Genomic DNA, 17654 nt, shown 5'->3' with positions numbered 1-17654 from the left:
CCATAGTTCAGTTATTGAATATATAGCATGCTGTTCAAGTACACTGAATGAGCCAAATTAAATAATATACACTGGATTACTAGTCAAGGGAGAACCCTGAAGGACAAAAAATACACTCCATACATTAAGTTATTGAGAATCATTATTTGAGGAAACAACTGAGTTATATTGGTGGCTCAAATGCCAATACGCTAAAAAGAAAGCAGGTTTGTAACAAAGAATAAACACACACACACACACACACACACACACACAACATTAAAAAAGGGAATGTATAACCCAGAAAAAGGTAAGGTTATTCTAATATTATTCAGTACTGTCGACACCAGGACTGCCTTAGGCATGTACATGAGATTGGAGAAAGGACGCTAATCATTATTAATCGAGGGTGCCATATGACATGTTGCTTCCCCCCCCAGTCTGATAGAATAATGTGTCCTAACACAGAGAGTCAAAGGTCTTGGAGAGCCAAAGGCTGCATGTGTCTGAGAAAAACAACTAGAGAATCATTATCTTAGTGTCACAGACCAACTACTAGCATTGGAGACACGGACATACATATATAGCCTAAAGTGGTTTATAAACCAAAAATTAGAAGTTTTCTCAAAAAAACCCAGATTTCTGGCTTCTCTTGAAATATTAGAAGATCCAGTGGCTTAAGGTCAGTGGCAATAACTGACAGGAACTGCACATTGCAGCCACCAACACTTTATCTAGGCATGCAGCCCTTATTTATACAATGTAAACATGTTGACATAAAGACCAAAGGATCATTCATTTTTATTATCTTCCTGGCCTTGTAGGCATTTGAGTTTGCAGTACTTGATTTAAGTTGCAAGTAAAGTCACAAGTGCCAGAGTATTTCATATCTGGATCTAATAAAGGAAAAGCAATAGGACCCCTAAGGGAAGTCTAAAGGAGTTGGGATTATTTATTTTGAAAAGTGCAGTGAAATGGTCCTAGAAATGTCTTCAGCATGAAGGCTTTCATGTAGAAAAGAGGCTCTCAATTGCATTAGATTAAGTAGATTTTCTGATGAGGACCTATTTAAGGCTAAATTATCAAGTGACCAAATTTTATTTTGGGCCAAAAAGCCATCTTTTCCCTTGTCCTTTTCTTTCTCTTCAATACTGGACTATATCACCAGTCATTTGATATTTATGTCTTCTGTAAAATTTGCATATGTATGTATTTACATGTTTATATTTATAAAATATCTTCTGGGTAACTAAGAAGAACAGGATTTTATCATTATGATTGGCTTTTTAAAAAAAGATTTTATTTATTTATTCATGAAGGACACAGAGAAAGAGGCAGAGACATAGGCAGAGGGAGAAGCAGGTTTCCTGCAGGGAGCCTGATGTGGGACTCCATGCCAGGAGTCTGGGATCATGACCTGAGCCAAAGCAGACAATCAACCACTGAGCCACCCAGGTGCCCCTATTACTGGCTTTAATTATGGAGTACCATCTAAGGCCTGGGGTTTAGATAAATTAATCTGGAGATAAAGCAGGTTTGAGGTTCATTCTTTCTCAGAGCTTAGATTCTAGTGGAGAAGACAACAGATAAATTATAAAAATAAACAAAATAGATGATATTACACATTGGCAAGAACTATGATGCATCACAGGGTGATGGGGAAGGAAGTGAGTTATGGCTGAAAAGTTGCTGTAGAAAGGCAGGTCAGGGAAGGCCTCCTGGGCGGGTGACATTTGACTAAAATGGAATGTTGAGGAGTCAGTCAGCCTGGGGTTCGTCACTCTCTGCACAATGAAAACAGCAAATATAAAGGCAAGAAGGACCTTGATATGTTCTAAAAGCAGAATGAAAGCAGAGGAGAGCAGCAGGTGATGATGACTGAGGTGTACTTCTCACATCTATCTATAAGTTACTTCTGATCTCAGATTTCCTATTATAAAATGAGGGACACAACAGCTCTCTCACTGGGTTGTATTAGGATTAAATGCAATCAAGGACTAAATGTTCACCTCTAGGGGCCATTTCTTCATGACTGTGGAATATCCTGGGAGAGAATTCATTCTGGGAGAAGGAATAAGTACACGTGCTTCACCCAGTAACAAATGCCTCCTGTGTATGAGAAGAGAAAAATTTCTGAGCACAGAGTGGGAGTAAGCCAAATTTGGTCCCATATCTAATTCATATCTGATTACTGTGAGTCTGTGGAATTATGTTGGTGGTGGGCAATAGAACAGGGTGAACTGGGAGCAAAAAGTTTAAAATGTTATGTACTTTCAACTTACAACTCTTTAAGATATTGGAACACATGCAACAGGTTTTGGGGTCCCTGTGAGAAAATAAAGATCTAACAGGTCTGGAGAGTCCTTCCGTGTAGTTATGCAGAGAACACAGCCGGCATCAATGCTTTGACTTAGGCAGCAACACTTGGCAGGAGATGGCACTCCCCAGAGAATTAGCAAAGTCAGGTGGATGAGATAGTTCCTGGTAGATGTGGCATGCGTCAGCTGACACCTGTTGATGCCAGAGCCAACTTAAGGACCAGTGTGGTACCCGGGAGATGCTAAGGCACCTGACAGGAGTGGAGTATTGGTATTACTGCCTTGATGTTGTGGCCAGACTATTCTGGCAAAAGAGAAAAGCATTGAAAGAGAGAGAGGGAAAGGGGGAGGGAGAAAAGGAGAAAGAGACAGAAAGAAAGAGAGAAAACAGTGTGACAGAGTCACTATTAGCACATATGAAATGCATGCTAAAGAGTTCCAGAGAAACTTGGGAGTTGGATAGTAAAGAGCTGAGGATCTGAATAGGGGCAGAAGGGACAGGAAAATGTGTGTATAATGCCCAATGCTAGGCAAGATACACAAGAGATATCCCTATAGAGTTGCCACATAAAATACAAGATGCACAGTTAACTTTAAATTTCAGATAAACAATAAATAATTTTTTTTCTCCAAATATGTCCCAACTATGACATAGGGCATAAAATGTATTCATTGTCTGTCTGACATTCAAAGCTAGCTGGACGCTGTATTTTAGTTTGCCAAATCTGGCAACCTCACGCCCATGAAGCTCTGTTTGTTTTCATGAGGCACTATAGCTTGAATAATTGCCCCTCACTATTTGGAAGCCATTATCTGTGTAGCAAACTTCCCAGCAGGCTTATTGCAGTTGGGTTGAAAATTATTTACTTAAAACACAGTGCCACCTAGCTGGGATTTGCTATTTAACTATTTCATACCCATTTTACATATAAGATGTAGATGCATCCAAGCAGTCACAATCTGCCCTGCATTGCTGTACAAAGCTTTACAAGATGCAGTATAATTCAGTACCTATTGGGAAGAACCTCTTGTATCTAATGGGCATTTTTTTTCTTGACACTTCCCTCTCCCCTCCAATCAGCCAGCCAGCCAGCATTTCTTAAATACTTAAAATGTGCACAGGCTAAGAGCTTAGTTTTAAAGGAATGAGACAATGAATTACTAAGTTTTGAGGTGGAGGCAGTCGTTGGAAGAAAAAAAATTACTGAGGAGGAACTGGGGAGGGACACTAGGCAGGCTGGACTGTAAAGAAACTGAAAGGGGGACATGGGAAAAGAAACCTGAAGTTTAGTTTCCTTGGGAATTTTGTCTGAGTTCAGTCCTGCCTATGGCTCAGGATATACTGGCTTTGATATGTCCATCTCTAGAATTAAATTTTCCCCTCCCATAGCAGATGTAATGTCATCGGAGTAAATCCCACTTCTCGCAGATCCTTGCTTCTGGTGGTGAGGAGAACAGATCCATCGGATTCCTAGCCCTGAGTAGTTGGTGTCCTCCCTCTCCACTCTGGTTTGCCAAGTTAAGCTCGGTTCTGAAGCTGCATCTAGGCTCAGCGAAAAAATGGATTTGGTGATGGATTAGCAATATCTGCCATGAAAAATTGGTTGTGGGGGGAGGGGGAATGGACAGTTGGAGATAAAATTTGGTAAAATGGACCACGGAGTGATTTATCATAGTGTTACCTTTAAAGGTATCTTGACCTATATGTTTAGGGCAAGAATAGCAAAAGTCAGGTGAGTTTTCAGGCCAATGTCCCAGGACACTAGAAGTAAACTTATCTCATGCAGCAAAGCAAATGGGACTTAGTTGACAGCCCTGGGCAGAGGGCCTGGGGCTCACCCAATAGCTATGAGAGGAACTCCCAGTCTTTGCATGGAAGAACAAGAGTTTAGGACTGCCAGAGGGTTGGTTAACTCATCCTTTGTTTCCAGTGTAGGTGGAAGAGAATCACACAAATAAGTCCTAGCTAGCTGGTGCTAGAAATAGAAGCCCCAAAGGGACGAAGAGTCCCACAATTTTCCCCTCAGTGTCCTGGCTGACGTTGCTCATTAATCACAGGATTGCATCCCGCTGAGCCTGGATACTGCTTCACACTCTTCACCCAACCAGGAAGGCAGCAACTACTAATATATTGGGCTGGAAGTGATTGGAAATGAACTTGACATATCTGGTCTGAGGTCAGATTCTGAGATAGCACAATTTTCACACCAGGTTCAAAAGAGTGAGGCTGATGCCCCAGCTCTGGGACTGCAACAGGGATCGGAAAAGAGCTGAAGTTCAAGAACGACGTTACAAGAAGTCGGAGCACAGGCCATCTCCTGAGCTTCATGGTGCTGGTCTTATTAGCGCACCTCGAAGCTCTTAAAGATGGAATGCTCTGAATAATGTTCTGAAAAACGAGGACACTTTTGGTTCTGGGCTAAAGGGGACTTCATACTATCTGATATTTCAAGCTCCTCTTACTATTTTACTGCTAAATGTTTCCCCCTTTCAGGTGAACGTATTACTTGAGGATGAAAAAAAATTTTTTGACCAAAGAGTAATTTGTGTACAAGTGTGAATTGTGTTTGAACGGTTTTCAAAATCCTTGCCATATAAATTGACTTTTTAAATAAGACTATTTTACTTGCTTTTGCATATATTTGACTGACATCACAGAATTTATTTAATATCCTCTATCTTTCAGTCATCAGAAGGATTTTAAAGCAGATACTGATACATGTGATGTAAATGCCAAGGTCTTTAATCATTTCCTCTCCACCCCCGACACCTCCCTTCTGAGTACCATGTCCCTGTATACCCTTCTGACTCATTTTCACAAAGGCTGCCTATATTGACTTTGTAGAATGTGTTTCTTACATTTACAAGTGGACCTGATTGCTTAAAACAGGTACCAAATTGCTTCAAAACTGGGCCCACCGTTTGATCTATTTTGTCTGGATCTGTGTGCTCCTAGCCTAGATTTTACGCAGTGGCTAAGAGCAGAGAACCTAATTAGAGTTTCAGTTTCAGCATTGTGCGTTAGTATCTGTTTCCCTAGAGTAAGTTATTAAATATGTGTTACTTTCCTTATATGTAAAATGGGTGATAACAATATTAATAATAAAAGTGATTATAGGGATCATACATGTGTGATGCTGGCACATAGCGAGTGATGAATAAATGTTAGCCATTTTGTTGTTATTGTCTTCATCCCTCCTCAAAGATACCATAACCTTCTTAATCCCCCCCACCAGCTCCATTCTCTGCTCCCTTTCATTTCCTAAAACCAGTCCTGATCCAGACAACAGATATTTCAGTATATTCAACCCAGACTTTTAGGAGATCTAATCTATTCCCTCCTCCCTCCCTGTTGCACTTCTCTCCCTTCACCTCCCTTTCCTTCTTTCCTCCTTCTTCTCCCTTCCCTCTCTCTTACCTCCTTTTCTTCCCCCCTTCCCTTCCTTTTGTTCCTCTCCCTCCCTCCTTCTCTCTTTTCTTCTTTACAAAAAACATGTACTAAGGGCCTATTATTAACCATGTTCTGTCATAGGCTTTGAGAATAAAGTGGTAATGAAAAGTCATCTTCTCTTATAAGGATATAATTAATCAATACTTTCAAAGTACTTTAGAATGATCTGACACATAAGGGTTCTATAATTGTTTGTTAAATAAACCTAGGTTTCTGCTTCATTTTCAGTATCTGATCCTAATCTTATGTTTCCACTGGTAATCAAAGTCTTATCTTGATACTCATGTTTTCATGCCTGTTGTGATAACAAGCCTACTAAACACATTTCAGGACTAAGGTTTGCCTTACATTTTCCTTTGGAGGCAGGGAGGGGGAAGGAGAAGGATTCAGAGGCATAGCCCCAGTATCCCAACCTAGTTCAGTGGTTTTTGAACCACTGCCCTGATGGTAGGATCATTACATGACAACTGCCCATTCGTATTTGTAGTAGCAACTACTCTTGGATCCTGTTCAATGCCTCTTCAAACCATGTTGCTCCACGTTAGGCTCTTCTGAGACAGACTAACCTATTAGATTACCTCTGGTTTTCTATTGCTCTGCTTTGGCGGGGAGATTATTGTATTATTACCTACAAGAAAGGCCTTTTATCTTAGACAAGCACTAGCTGTCATGGCTGCTCCCCTAACCCCCATACCTCACTCTGATCTACCTCACTGCAGTCCACCCAGTATAAGCCCTGTTCCTTCAAAGAAGAATGAGGTTTATTTCCCTTCAATACTCCTCTTTTATTTTTTTTTGATCAAATATCTCTAGTTCTTTTTTTTTAAGATTTATTTATTTATTTGACAGAGAGAGAGAGGGAGAGCAGGGGAAGGGGTAGAGGGAGAGAGGGAGCGAGAATCTCAGCAGACTCCCTGCTGAACATGGACCCGAACATGGGGCTTGAACCCACCAGCCATGAGATCATGACCTGAGCCAAAACCAAAAGTTGGACACTGAAATGAATGAGCTACCTAGTTGCCCCCAAATATCTCTAGTTCTTAATTGATACGTAGACTATTATACATAGAGAGTCTGCCAAGTAAACATTAGTCATACTATGAATAACTAGTAATAGGCAACAGATGAAGTTAAAGTCCAAATAGTAACAAATGTGAACTTCATCTTCTGTCTATGACTTTTAGGTAGTTCAGCAAAGAAGATGGCACTGACTAATCCTTGAGAAGAGCTTTTTTAAAAAAACATTATTTTTAAGTTTAAACTGTATTTCAGAATATTTAGGCTTACAGAAAAGCTGTGAAGACGGTACAAAAACTCTTTCCATATACCCACACTCAATTTCCCCTATTATTAACATCTTTCATTAGTATGGCACATTTTCACGGTTAATGAATCAATAGTAAGGCATTGTTAAAAGCCCATTCTTCATTCTGATTTTTTTTAGAACTTACCTAATGTTCTTGTTCTGTTCCAGATCCCATCCAGAATACCATATTGCCTTTATTTGTTGTGCCTCCTTAGACTCTCTTGGCTGTGACTGTTTTCCAGACCTATTTTGTTTTTGACACTCTTGACAGCTTTGAGGAGTACTGATTAGTATTTTGTGGAATATCTCTCAATGAAGATCTGTTGATATTGTTCTCATGGTTAGATTGAGTTAATGGGTTTTGGGAAGACCACAAAGATAAAGTGCCATTTTCATCATATCAAATCAAAGGTACATACCATAGACATGATTTGTGACTGTTGATCAAAATTTTGATCATCTGATTGAGATTTCCTTCACTGGTAAGTCACTCTTTTTCATCACTTTCCATACTGTCCTCTTTGGATCAAAGTCACTCAAGTTGGTCCCCACTTACTGAGGGGTCTGAGTGGGAAGTCATTCTCTATCTCCCTGAGGTGAAGTATCTAATTATGCTGCATAGAATTATCTATTTTCCACTTATTTATTCAATCATTTATTTATATCAGCATGAGATCTTTGGTATTCATCTTGTGCTTTGATTATAATCCAATACTACTTTATTCATTTTGTTACTTGAGTTGTATTGGCTTTGGCCATTGGGAGCTTTTTTTTAATTGGCCCTCATGTTCCTTCAACATATTCCCATCATCGTGTGTGTGTGTGTGTGTGTGTGTGTGTGTGTGTGTGTCTTATCACTTCATTTCTTTCTGGAACTACAAGATGCCCCAGGTTGCATATCTTGCATATTTTCTTGTCCCAGTCAGAGAATCAGCTATTTCTCTGAGAGGCCCTGGTTCCTCTTATTAGAGAATGATATTAAAAAACCGAGATATAGGCATTTAGTGTGCTTTTACTAGTGGAGTGTCATTGCTTCTAGGCATTCTCTTTAGCTAGTGGGAATCCATAAGGGAGGTTGAAGTTCATCTAAGCGGTTGCAAAGAAGAAATGTATGGGCTATATATCATTTGGTATTGGAGTGAAATGGAGGTGAGAAATCGGTAGTACCAAGTAATAAATGGTAGAGTGGAAGTGGTAACCTAAACAGGAGCCTGGGTGGTCCCCCAAAGGATCCTGGGCATATCTGTAGCTAAAGGTAAGAACCCAGCGACAGTGGAGAAATTCAAGACATGAGATGGGGGCAGACAATTGATTAATGCAACTAGATTTTATTTGGAAAATATCAGTAAAGTGGCATATTTTGTAATGGTTTTCATTAATATTTTTTGGGAAAAGATGACAAATTAAAAATATCAGAAGCAGTTACTCATAAGCTATTGGATAGTTATTTCTATCTTCATTTTTATGGTTATCAGCTTAAAGAGATTTTTTAAATATATACAATGACAGTACTTATATGGTATGCCTTAACTTCTTAAAGTTATTGCATTATCTCCATTTTACCCTCAGAATCATCCCATGAAGTAGGAAAAATATTATTTACCTTCATTTTGCTAATAATTAAGTTGAGGGATAGAATGTAAGTAGCTACCTCAAAGTCACCATTTTAGCAATGAAAGCAAAATTTAAAAGATGATTTTATTTATTGTCAAGCTTGTATTCTTCCCACAACCTATTTTAGGATTTCTCAACCTGGATACTAATAGCATTTTAGGCCAGATCAGTCTTTGTTGTGGGAGCTGTCCTGTAGCTATCCCTGTATGTTGTAAGATTTTTAACTACATGAGGCCTCTACTCACTGGATGCCAGCAACACCATTCCTTGCCCCAAGTTGTGACTATGTTTCTAATTATTGACAAATGTTCCCTGGGGGACAAAATTGAGCCCTGTTAGAGAACTACTGGATTTAGCCCATAATCTGCTTTTAAGCAATAAAGGCACAGATACCAGCCCCCTCACGTTTCAGCAGTTAAGACATCAAATGTCTTAAAATTGAAAATCCACGTTTAATGCAACATTTTAGAAATAAGTTCTGGCTGATTAGGACATTTACTAAATTTCAGGATTTATTTGTTTAAGATATAGGACATCATTTAAAATATCAATTTAATATTGAAATCACAAAAGTGGTAATTTGAGGATTATAAATTTAAGACAGGATAAGGTTTGGTTAGGTTAGAGCACATAGATGGTAAGATTTCAGTCAAGATCAAATCCACCGAGTGGGGAATCATTGTTCTCCGTGGCTCTCTTAATATAATTTTGAATCCATTTTATAAACAATACTGTGGAGTACTTGTTAAACATTTGATAAAGGTAACAAAATGAATAAAATATATTTTTAATTACGATAAATTTGTACATTCCAGATTTCACTTTTCCATGTTCTTTTAATTTTATGCATTTACATATATGATTTTTACATCACATAATTATAGGGTATAATTTGCATCCTTTTTAAAATTAAAATTATGTCATAAACATTTTTCCTGTTGCTACGTAATGTGCATAATTATCATTTTAATTACTACATAATATTCTATATAGTTGGTAAGCCATAATCCATTTAACCATTTCCCTATTGCTGCATATTCATGTTGTTTTTGATATCACAAATAACACTACAATAATCATCTTTGTGATTATTAAATTATATTACTTTTGGAGACAGATTCAGAGGAATGAAATTACTGACTCAGGGTTATGAGCATTTTAGTGGATCATGAAATGTATTGCCAAATTGCTTTCCAAAGGGATTTATACTGCCAGCAGAGATGTATGCTTGTCTCAGTTGCATTACATTCTTGCCAGAATTGGGCATTTTAATATTTTTTCTATGTTTTATAATTTCATAGTCACAAAATTTGCTTTGAGTCTTCTGTTGTTGATGCCAGTGACCTAGGGTGTTGTGGGAAAGAAAAAAACATTTCTTGGGTGCCTGCAACTTGCTATGGACCATGCTAGGGAATTTGTACACATTGTCTAAAACATCGACCTCACCTTCCCACTCCAGTGTCTCTCAATAACCTTGCCTTGCTTCATTTTTCTTCATACCACTTAGAAATATCAGAAATTGTATTACACATTACATTCTTCTTTATTTTACTATAAAACTCCTCTAATAAAATAAAAACATGGGGTGCCTGGGTGGCTCAGGGTTTGAGCGTCTGCCTTTGGTTCAGGTGGTGATCCTGGGGTCTTAGGATGGAGTCCTGCATCAGGCTCCCCATAGGGAGCCTATTTTTCCCTCTGCCTATGTCTCTGCCTCTCTCTCTCTGTCTCTCTTGAATAAATAAAATCTTTAAAAACTATAAAGGAAAATAAAATGAAAACTTGTTGAGGGCCAGGATTTTGTCTTGTGTTTGCTCTCTGGGATAGTACCCAGCATACAGTAGGGCCTGGATAAATATTGTTGAATGACAATATGAAGGATTTAATGAGCTTCGATTTATGATCATATCAATTCTGACAGATGGCCATTAGGACTGTTTATAGATATTTGGTGCTGTTTCTCTTTTCTGAGTAGTTACCTCTTTGTTCTCCTGCATTCAAGCAATGGTCGATTTGCTTGGGCCAATGAAAAGTGAATAGAAGTGATGTGTGTCTTTTGGGGGTGGACTATTTAAAAGCCAGGCACACTCACTAGTGGTCTCTTTTCCCTCCCCCAGAGTTAATACTTATGTTCTAAATAGCATCTCTTCTACCAGCCTGGGTCTCATTTTAGGATGAGTATTAAATAGATCAGAATGTCCAACTGATCCTTGGTGCACGTGTGTGCACCAGAAATAAACAATAATTACTTTGAGCTGAGATTTGGGGGTTGACTCTTTCTGTAGCAAAATTTAGTGTAACCTGACTGACACAGAGATTGGTGGGTTTAGATAACATGGTCTAAATCACAGAACTACAATGGAAAAGGGGAAATTCAAGCTGTTCAGTCTGTACCTTGCCTGCTATTGTTGACTTCCATGGGCAGGAGTAGGTGTAGTAGCTTGTTAGGGCTGTGTGCTACAAATGGGTTGGTATAAATAAAAGAAACTTATTATCTCACAATTCTAGGGGCCAGAAATTCGAATCAAGTTTGTCAACAGACTTGATTCTTTCTAAAGGCTGCGAGGAAGTTTCGTCCTTGCCTCCCCCTAGCTTCTGCCAGTTTGGTGGCACCTCTGGAGTTCCCTGGCACATAGAAGCATCACCCAGTGTCCGCCTTCATCTTCTCATGGTGTTCTCCTTGTGTGTGTTTGTGTCCGGATTTCCCCTTTCTAGAAGGACACCAATTATATCGGATTGGAGGCCCATTCTACTCCAGGATGATCTTATTTTAAAGAATTGTACCTGCAACTACTCTTTTCCCAAAGAAGGTTACATTCTGAGATACTTGGGGTTAGGACTTCAGCATATTGAGTTTAGAGGGACACAATTCAATCCATAACAATAGGAATAGAAGTGCTTGCTTGGAATATTACCCAAATGAAATATATATATATATATATATACACGTATATATACATATATATATATATACTTATATATATAATCCTTCTGTATTTATTTGTAAACATTAATATTTATTATAATATTTAATATTTATTTAATATTATTAAGGCTAATGTTTTATATACTTATATAATTTGTATGTAATATAAATGTATAATATATGATATATAGTATTTAATATTATGGAAGTTATTATTTTATATATTTATATAATTTATATATATAACTATATATATAAGATATACATATGAATTATTTATTTAGGAATGCATAAATTTTATTATTTTTTCTTTCTCCAAATTTTTATTTACACTCCAGTTGGTTAACATACAGTATAATATTAGTTTCAGGTGTAGAATTGAGGGATTCATTACTTACATACAACACCTAGTGCTCATCACAATAGGTACACTCCTTATCCCCCTCCCCCATTTATATATCAGGGTATAAACAATACATAACATTTCTGTAGCTACATCTAGATTAACCTGGATAGAAGAGAATTTAGCTTACTATTGCTTCTGCTATCCTTTCAATGTTCCTAGAAATCTGTTGAATTAGAAAGAGGCAGCAATAAAGGAGGGGAATATGGAGTTGAAAAATAGCAATGCTGTCTTTTTAAAATATATATTGTTAAAGTGAACAATGTTAGAGTCTCAATTGATGGTGGCCCAGCTGGTACATCCATATGTCTTTAGTATTTTGAGATAAAGACCAAGTATTCAGAATAAATATAAAAGCATCTAAAATGGTATGGATATGATCCCAGATGCTGTCACCATATGTCTTATGAATTTCTCACTTAAAAAATACCAGGTCTATATTATCTGGCTTATCTAGTCTAATATACAAGTTGATCTTCCTTAGCACAAAGCACCAAAGAACAATGAAAGCAATCTAGTTAAAACAGCTGAAATCTTCATGGCGCTGAAGTTTCATTACATTCAATCATTGCAATTTAGGATCTCAAAAGTTTAAACTTCATTTATAACAAATTGTATTAACGTTACATATGGTTATATGCTAAAAGCATTTTCTAAGAGAGCAAACATAATCTGACATCTATTTGAGTTCTTGCAGATCATGCCTTAAGATAACATCTGGAAATCTCATGTTACACATTCTTATTTTCAGTAGTGGGAAAAAAAAATAGCCTGCCTTAAATATACTTACCCACAACAAATATATAATCATTGCCCCACTTTTAATGATCAGATGGCTTGAATTTGAACCACTGAAAGACATCTGAAATCAGTAGCACAGCAAATAAGTCAGAGTAGCAGCAGTGAAAACATTTATCACAAAGCCCACATATTTTATTTGAGAGAGTAGAGTCCACTTTATCTTAATTGACTTAGTTTTACATATAATAACACCCTTGTTATCTGTGTTCCACTGGCACCCTTCTATTTCTTGGTGCGACATTATAACTATAGAGGATGAAATTTTAAGAGAGTGAGTAAATAGCTGTTGTAGACTGAATTGCATCCCCCGCCCCAATTCATATGTTGAAGCCCTGACCCCCAGTGTGACTGTATTGGAGATGGAGCCTTTGTGGAGATTTAACTAAGGTTAAATGAGGTCATAAGAATGGGCCCTATTCTAACTAAGGTTAAATGAGGTGACAAGAATGGGCCCTATTCTGATAGAACTGGTGTCTTTGTGAGAAGAGGAAGAGACACCAGGGCTGTTTTTCTCTGCATGTGTATGAAGGAAAGGCCATGTGAGGACACAGAGGGAAGGCAGCTGTCTCCAACCCAAGGAGAGAATCCTCACCACACACGGCCTTGATCTTGGGCTTTCAGGCCTCAAAATTGTGAGAAAATAAATTTCTATGGTGTAAACCACTGAGCCTGTGGTACTCTGTTGTGGCAAGCCTGAGTTGACTAATACAGTAACATACTAGAAGCAGGTCAGAAGATTGCTGAGAGAGATTTCAAGATGAGAAATAATGAAAATTAACAGCAGAGGGCAGAGAAAGCTCTAAGAAGGTAAATAGGAAGAAAAATCAAATAAATAATCCTTAGAGCAAGGAAACACCGCCCCCCCCCGCCGCCATATAACATCATAACTCAGCATACCTCCCAAGAGCTTTACTTTATTAGAGCACAAAAAAATGATTCCTGCTCAAAAGGTGGTGTGGGTTAAATTATGTGTATTTATGTACTAAGCCAGAATATGTGCAATATAATTTAGAAAGATTACCTACGTATTAAGCTTGAGTTACTTGGAAAAAAAAATCACTTTTCCTGATCTCCCTTCCACTCTTCTTAGTGAATAGTCTAGAGTTGAGATGACACTCTAATACAAATACGCTTCTATCCATTCATAAGATCAATATTTCTTAATTTGGCCATAGAAACTATGTGACCAAATAATTGCAATACAAAGAGATCTATATAATAATGAACAAATATGGGACTACAATTATGTTGTGTATTAACAAAAATCATAAAATATTTATTTTAAAAAGAAAGCTTTTATATATATTAGGGATATATATATATATATATATATATATATATATATATGTCTCTACATGCTTCTATATATAATATCCAGCATATATACATATACACATATGCTTATATACATGTAGACAAGCAGTCTTTACTTTGTACAGTAGGGTGGGACCATGAACAATAACCTTGCAACCTGAATCTGTGCAGAGATCATAATAAGCAAAGGGAAAAGTTACAATTTATCTTTTATCTTTACATTTTTTTGTCAAAATATTAGAAACTTTCTTACTGCCAGTTTTAAATGTATAAGAAATAAAAAATAGCAAAACTAATATGGATTCAATACACCATAGTTTAAAGCATTAGGAACACTGAAAAGAAATGCTTTATTTCTTTATAAAAATTTTATTCAGAGCAGTTTGAACAGTTCTTGCCTTCTTCCTATCATATTAACTTATGACACAGAGTATTATTTTCTATGTCTTGGTTAATTGTCATATTCCTTTCTTCATTTGGATCAGCTATCAATATTTTATCGTTTTTGCCTTTTAATGTTGTAGAATATCTCTAAGAGTACCTTTAGTGTAAAGTTGGGGTTTTTTTGGGGGGGGGGTCTAAATCACTTTCTCTGAGACATCTTCATCTTTTTCATCACAAATTCTTTTCATTTTCATTAATAAAGTCACTTTCCCTTAACTCTTCTAGCTGTTCAGGCGAACAGTGTTCAGTCTCAGTTGCTGGTGGCCCAGCAGGTGTGTCTGTGTGTCTTTAGTATTTCAAGATCAAAATCAGGGATTCAGAATAAATATCAAGGCTTCTGAAATGGTATGGATATGATCTCCAACAATGGTGGAGGTGTCAACATTTTCATAGTCAGCTAAGTCTTCTACAACCATTTGTATGTTTGATTTGGATTTCATGTTCAGCATTATCACCTTTTCTTCTTTGCTGCACTTCTATCTTTGTTGGCTAGTTCCTCCTTTTAATTATGCATTTAAAAAAATGTCACATGGGGACGCCTGGGTGGCTCAGTGGTTGAGCTTCTGCCTTAGGCTCAGGGCGCAATCCCAGAATCTGGGATCAAGTCCCATATCGGGATCCCTTCAAGGAACCTGCTTCTCTCTCTGCCTATGTCTCTGCCTCTCTCTCTTTGTATCTCTCATGAATAAATAAATCTTTAAAAGATAAAATTAAAAAATGTCACATTAAATTATCACAGGGAGACAAGGAGTTAACACAATTGCATGCTTTGTTGTCTGTGCATGAACAGAAAACAAATGTGCAGCGATCACTGGCAGACTCTAAAACTGTGACATAATAGGTCACTGATCATAACCCACATGTGTTATTTACATAGAGACTTGAGAACAGAAGAATTAGCAGCAACATTTTCACTTTATGCAATAACTCATAGTTATCATACCATGGTAACTAAAATGTGAATCCTGTTGCTGGGAGAGTGGTGTTATTTAACTAAACCATGTCTTAGTTTGGGCTGCTATAACAGAAGAAAACAGACTGAGTGGCTTGAAAAATAATCATTTATTGTTCTAGAAGCTGTGAAGTCAAGGTTAAGGTCCTGGAGATTTAGTACTTGAGGAAAGCCATCTTCCTGGTTTGTAGACACCTGTCTTCTGATATATCACATGTCAGAGAGCAGAAAGAGAAGAAGACAGTCTTCTTATGTCTCTTATTATAAGGGCACTGACATCAAGAAGGGCCACCCTCATAACTATGACCTCATGACCCAAATTCCCCCATCTCAAAATACCATCACATTGGGGATCTAAGCTTCAACATATGAATTTTGAGGGACACAAATATTCAGTTCAAAAACCATGGTAACTGAAATTTGTGAAAATAAAAATTGCACAAAGTAGGTACATACAGGACATACATAAATACATGCACATAATCAATCAGTGAATCATAACCTGGCTTTCTATTTCAATTATTCTTCTTCCTTCTTCAGGTCTTATTCTTTGGCTTCAACTTTTTTCTTATTCTTTCTGCTCAGATGCTTTTCTCATTCTGTCTCTTCATTTTCTTATAAAATTATGACTACTTCCTTTATTACTATAGGAGAAGACCTAGGGAAGTTTTCTGGGAAAACCTAGAAGAGCGTCAGCAAGTTCCCTGTCACATCCAATTAAGAGCTCGATGGGCAGTTCTTGAGCCAGTTTATCACAGAGACATTTTTTGCGGTGTAGTTGGTGATGGGTGGGGTGGACATTTTTATTCAGACACAATGTATTCGCTTTCTCTTGTCATTTGCGGGTGTCTTGTGCTTATCAGAAAAAATCTGTACTCAATAAGGTGAGGAACTCAATTCAAGGGGGCACTGCTTAAACATGTATAAGGTGCACTAAAAATTTATGGTGCATGGAATGCAAAATGGCTCTTATTCTCCACCCATCTTTGTGTCCACCTCTTTGCATGTGACTTTCCAGCTGCTTCTATAATCCTTGAACCTGGGCTGGCCTTGAGACTTGCCTTTGCCAATTAAATGAGACAGAAGTGACAATGTGCCAGTGCCTGCATGCTTCTGCTCTGTCTTGCCCTTCCCCACCACTCCCATGAAGGACCTTGGCTAGCACAAAGGGAGGGTGAGAGACCATGCAGAAAAAAGTTCAGTGTCTCAAGTGAAGCCACCCTAGATCAGTCGACAGCCAGCTGAGCCCCATTATGTGAGAACGTCTAACCAAGATCTGCAGAGCTACTGGCCTGATTACAAAGGCACGAATGAGCCAGCTGAGGCTAGAAAAAAGGCTCCAATGAACCACAGATTTGTGAGGATTATTGGACGTTAGAGCTTCTTAAATTTAGCAATAGCCAAATTATACCATGTTGTTTATGGAGGCAATGCTTTTTCGTTAACCTCAACTGTCACCGTAATCTATGAAAGTGTCCTTTGCTTTGTCTTGAGAGTAGGTGGGTAGCTGGCTAACCCCAAGCCAGTTCTCTCATTCTAACTTTAAACAGACCTCTTAGGGTACCATCAGTTTTGGGGCTGCTGAGTTGTTCAATCTGAAAAGACAGGGACCATGTCTGTCTTTCTGGCCATGTAGTTTAGTGGGCACATTGCCAAATTTCCAGTGTGAACCAGTCAGTAAATATGTGCTGAATGGAAGAAGGTGGAAGGGCCTTCTTGAGTAGGAGCAATAATACCTCTAGAGAAGCCTGATTAATACCCAAAGTGTCTCACTAGTTTGGAAAGATCTTTCTTTTTCTAGTATCAATTTAAAAATCTCTCTCTTTTTCCTCCTGTGAAGAGAACAATTTTTCCTCTTTTGTACAATGATAGTGTTTCAGTGCAAAGCAAAAAATGGACACACATTTATAAATGCAATAATATAAGGTAAACAAGAAACAGGACGGTGTTTGTGAGGATGACTCTTGGTAAGGATGGCATCTTTGAAATGGGAACTTCACGTTTTCATCTGAATGCTAAAGGAGGCTGCCTGTCCACTCCTGTGTATTTTCTTATCTGGAGGGCCCTTATGAGCAAGGCCACAGATTTGAAAATGTCAGTCTGAGTTTGGAAATTAGATCCTGTAATCCATCCACGGTTCACAAAGCTT

The sequence above is a fragment of the Canis lupus genome, chromosome 6, assembly GCF_011100685.1.
Source record: "Canis lupus familiaris isolate Mischka breed German Shepherd chromosome 6, alternate assembly UU_Cfam_GSD_1.0, whole genome shotgun sequence".
NCBI lineage: Eukaryota > Metazoa > Chordata > Mammalia > Carnivora > Canidae > Canis > Canis lupus.
This window is presented reverse-complemented; position numbering follows the sequence as displayed.